Source organism: Porites lutea, chromosome 10 (genome assembly GCF_958299795.1).
Source record: "Porites lutea chromosome 10, jaPorLute2.1, whole genome shotgun sequence".
Lineage (NCBI taxonomy): Eukaryota > Metazoa > Cnidaria > Anthozoa > Scleractinia > Poritidae > Porites > Porites lutea.
This window is the reverse complement of record NC_133210.1, coordinates 25,773,439-25,778,465: the sequence shown is the minus strand read 5'-3', so window position 1 is coordinate 25,778,465 and position 5,027 is coordinate 25,773,439. Positions and strand designations below refer to the sequence as shown.

The window sequence follows — 5,027 nt, the reverse complement described above, 5'->3', positions numbered from 1 at the left end:
GTCTCGAGATTTCGCGCCACCATAGCCATCAAAGGGTCCCATACCTAAAATTCCTGTTTGAACACAGTTTCAGTCGAAATTATTGGGACACTTGCTGTCTTCTTACCCTCCCAATGTTGGCGTTTAAGATTTGGTGAGTTAACTGCGATAAACAACATTGGGAGGACGAGGAGACGGGCTAGAAGCGAAAAAAAACAGCGTTGAGTGGAAGTGTTCCAACTATTTTTGTCTGCGACTGTAGTTGCCTTAATAGTTCGTTCGCTCGCTCGTTTATTTTTTCTAACTTTTCGATGGCGCCTTTGCTGCAAAAGTGCCACGTTTCGGAACAATAGTTAAAATGCGCAACAATAAAAGAAAAATACAAAACACGTCTAATTTCCCCCGACATCAACACAATAACCACACAGTCTGTCTTTGGCCACGAGAAAAGTTTATTTCCACTAAAATGAAGACAGAACAGCAAAAATCCAGGAAGCGAAATAAACCTCTCTGCCACCAAACACGGCCAGAAACAAACTGCAAGGAACGAGAAAATGGGAAGAGCAAAAAAACTATGACGACGAAGAAATAATGGCGGAACGTCATTGAGTAGCAAGGGCTAGCTTAGAGTCTGGAATAAAGTCCAAGTGAAATTTATAAGAATCACTGGCCCAATCACCGTATAACTGTACAAGTTCCCCCGGTACACCGCAGATGAAAGCCCACGAGGCCGCGCCACCCCAAAAAGAGTGACCACGAAAATTATATGGATGCGAAATACCGGCTTCCGCAAACACTTCCGAAAAAGAGAAACAAAGGAGCTTTTAGTAAGAGGCACAAAACCCGAACGACCCGGTAAAAGAAATACCGGACAAGAACGGTGAGCGGGAACCAATTCAACCATACGGCGATAGGTGGAGACAGGACATAACGGAGAACCGGGGATCCTGAGTAAAGTAATATGGAGCAATCGTTCACCAAACTGAATAGTCACTAGGAGTCTGTGCGCTGTACCAGCCACATCACCACGGGTAAGATGATGACGGGGATCAAATTGTTCAAAAGATTGTGGGACAATATTGTCGATACGGGCCATAAGGAAAAAAGCAAAATATAATGTCGACGAGCGCGGATCACCCCGGCGCAAAAGAAGCTACGAAAGCCAAAACAAAATAGTGGGAGTGACCGGGGCGCCCCACGAGGTGTATGAAAAACGTGACGTGCAATACCACGCAAAGTGAGAGCGAGAATGAAATCTTTTGTGAATGAGAAGTCCGCGCCCGAAAATAAATGTAACAATTCAACGCCAGTTAAATATTTTTTGATGGAAGGAAGAGTTAAGGTACGGCTTAAAAACTGTACATAAAGACACATGGTATCCAACTGAGCCGGAACGGGAATAAATTGAAAATAAAAACAAAACAAGAAAAAGGCCTTAAATTGAGTACGTAAATTACTGAACGTCTCACGGCTGTAAGCTAACCGTTGCGAATGCTTTAGATCCCGACAAAGCCTGTGTAACTCCTGAAAAAATAAATTAATATTAATGTTTCGCTTCATAATGAAGGACGGGAAAATTGAATGAAAATACTGGTCGTCGCAAAAGACCTCAGCAACCGGACAGGCAAGCGTTGGTAGTAAAAACTTCACCAGGGGAAGACCACTTTTTTCTGTAGATATCATTGAAACACCATTATAGGAGCGCAAGAAAAGACCCCACCATGCAATATCATTTTGAAATTCCGCGGTCAGATTGTCATGGTGATGATTGAAACGAAGGGTGCGCAAAAGAGCGAGGATACGAGCGATAAATATGCGACTCTGGGGCACGCACTTGGAAATGAGGACCAATTTTCCTATTAACGATTGAAGGGCAGTCTTAGTGGCGATTCGTTTTCGAGACCAGTGTTCTAACAACAGTTCAGTATCATTAAGGCGCTCGAGACTCATGGAAAGAGTAACGTGTCTGTGTTCAACTCGACGCCTATACATGTCATAATAGAAGAATGCGAGCAGGACTTTGCAAACGATTCCTCCAAGCCCAGAGAAGATAATAAATCGCCAAGGGCCTGAAAATCTTGACGTGCAGTGTTAAGACGGGAGAAAAGCATATAAAATCGTCCAAATAGTGAATACTACACACCCTTGTTGTGCGGAAATCCAAGAGACAGCGGAGGTTGATCGTTGGCACGCCATTGCCGCAGACCACAACCTCATTGTAAGAACCGTATCAAAATAAAAAAAAAAAAACGTTGTCCCAGGTATAACCCAGAAAGGGATAGTCTTTACGGTCCACTGGAAATTGATGATAAGCCTTTTTGAGATCGCGCTTGTAAAGGTAACAACCATGGCCCATAGTATGGACCGCGTCCACAATGTTATCGATCGTTGGATAACGTAAGGAAGGCGGTTCTCCTAGAGAAGAGTCACTGGTAATGCCCTCATTGACTGAACGACCGCATGGCCAGCTTAATCAACAATAATACGCCGCTCCTCCGAATCGCACTTTTCCACCGTATTTAAAGGGGAAACTACAAACCCCTCCGGGAAAGGAACGGTGGAACGGTCCTGCAATCGGCCGAGTTGCACCGTGTTAAACAAATAAGAGTTAACTGGCCCAGGAAGATCTAAGGCGCCACGATGTGTTCGAAGATCAAAAGTAGGCAAAGTGGCAGACGTGTAACTAATAGGCCATCCATACTCAAGAAAGTCACAAATAAGACAATCGGGATAATCCCGTAGTAAATCTCGCCATACAGGGATATGTAAAGCGGAGAACACAGGAACTCAGGCAATGAGATAATTCAGCTGCAAAGCTACAACCCGATGCGCGTCCAGAAAATGGGAAAAAGAACTTCGAATGCTGGGCGAAGAACATGAAAACGCTGATGCACTCTGACGGGAATGATCGGAAAGTTTCGAATCTAAAGCAAATTGAGCATTGCCATGAAAATAATCAAGTCGCGGACCGAAAGTGTCATGATCAGAAACCTCAGAAAAGTAACAACTTGACTGAGCAAAAATCAGTATGGTGAACAAAGGTGGGCTGTGAAGTTAGTTTTTTGACACAGAGCTAGACGAAAGCGGACATTCTTTCGAACCCTCTGGATGCAAGGCTTCCTTTCTTCTCTTGACCCAACAGCCGCCACAAATGTGACGAGGCCATTTGCATTCCCCGGGAAGCATACCGTAATGATCTTGGGTTTCACCCACAAGAACTTCGTTGATAATCCGGACAAAAGAGAACAGGAGGGGAAACCGACGAAGAAGGCTTTGTGCCCTGACCGTGCAGGGTGCTGCTTTCTAAGTGTAGGAACGACTCCCCCCAGTTGAGTAAACCACGCCCAATTTCCAGCAGAACGGCTCCGTGGAAGCTCAAGACCGCCTCCGCTCATAAAGCGGGGCAAAATACATAAACGACACATGTTGTTGGGGACGAGAACACCGTTCCACTTCCGAGAGATCTGGGGACTGAACAATTTGAGCGTAGCCAGCAACAAATTCCTCGAATTTAAGCTTTTCATATTTAACGTCGCGACGACCGTGCGTAATGCTCAAATAACAATGTGGCTATGACTGAGGATACAAGCCAGTGCTAGTAATTTTGGCCTCTTTCCCGGACTTGAGAAGCTTACCGGGGTGTAAAAGCTTGTTCTTTTTAGGGACGCGATCATGCTCTTCACTTGTTTCTTGATCGTAGTCACTACCAGACTCACTGGAATCGGCTAAACCCAACTTAGCCACGCGACGATCAGCTTTCTGAGATAGGTTGGCCACAGCACGTAATTCTGGCAACGTTACCACTCGAGCAGGCTGTGAGGTCTTTGAGGAGACATCAGCGCCATCACTACGAGGGGGTGGAGATGCCACAGCACTTAAACCGTCCTGCTTCCCTTCGTCCAAAGAGCGTAATTGTCTGTTGTCGGCTTTAACCTCTTCCAAGCCGACCGTTAAGGTCTTGACAGCTGCGAGCAACGAAACCAAAGTGTCTTGAATTCTGAGATCGTCGGATACCCTTTCGGGAGAGGCGGTAGCACCTAGTTCGGAAGGCAACTCTTCAGTGTCGTCGTCACCGGTCCAGGGCAATTTTTTCCGGGTTTTCCGAAGGAATGTTGGGCTCTGAGAAGTTTACATCCTGAACAGCGACTCGTTCGTCCCATGGAAGTAAAATAGAAAGTAAAATATCCTTACAACTACTAGAAAACCGTGCACGTAACCGAACTGAAGCTACGACAAAACTGAATTCTAATACCGTGACGACATGGCGGAAGGCAATTAATTTCTTTGCGCAATAGCTTCCAAAGAGAGGAAATTTCGAGTACACCATCTGTTGTGACACTTTTTTGGAAACCTCAGACACGTGATTGTCAAATTTAAACTGGTCGTCGATGTTGACGCCAAGGATCTCCAAATGAGAAGTTATAGGAATGATGGTATTTTCACACCTATAGGTCGGTTTGTTTTGTGTTTTGCCCTTGACAATGGCTTGGTATTTTGAATTGGTTCTTTTGAGACCGTTCATATCGTATCATTTGTCTACCAACGCAAGATCTGAGTTGATTTTCCTTTCCACCTCGGTACACTCGATATGGGCATAGCAGATTTGTGTGTTGTCAGCGTAGCTGGAAATATTGCACTGTTTCGCAATATAAAATAGATCATTAACAAAAATATTAAATATTAGAGGGCCGAGGATTGAGACCTGAGCTATTCCTCTCGTGACGTCACTCCAGCTACAATATTAGCCCCCTACTTTTACTCTTTGTTGATGGTCAGAAAAGTAGTTTGCGATAATAGTTGCGGTTTTGTCGTCAGCACCATATTCTCTAAATTTACGAACGATGAGCGCATGGGGTAGAGAGTCGAAAGCTTTGATAAGTCCATGGAAACAAGGCCGACTATCTGTTGATGGTCCAGTTCCTTACGCCACTGTTCCGTTAGACTCAGTAGGGCGGTGTCGCAACCATGGTGCCTACGGTAGGCAAAAACATTCTTGGTGGGCGGACTCGTCTGTGAATGAGTGTCTCGAAAACTTTGGATAGCGAGGG

General features: G+C 45.1%; 1 pseudogene; it reads right to left on the bottom strand.

Moving 5' to 3' along the window:
* Positions 1-551: 551 nt before the first annotated feature.
* On the bottom strand, positions 552-4,501 carry LOC140949708 (uncharacterized; annotated as a pseudogene).
* Positions 4,502-5,027: the final 526 nt, after the last annotated feature.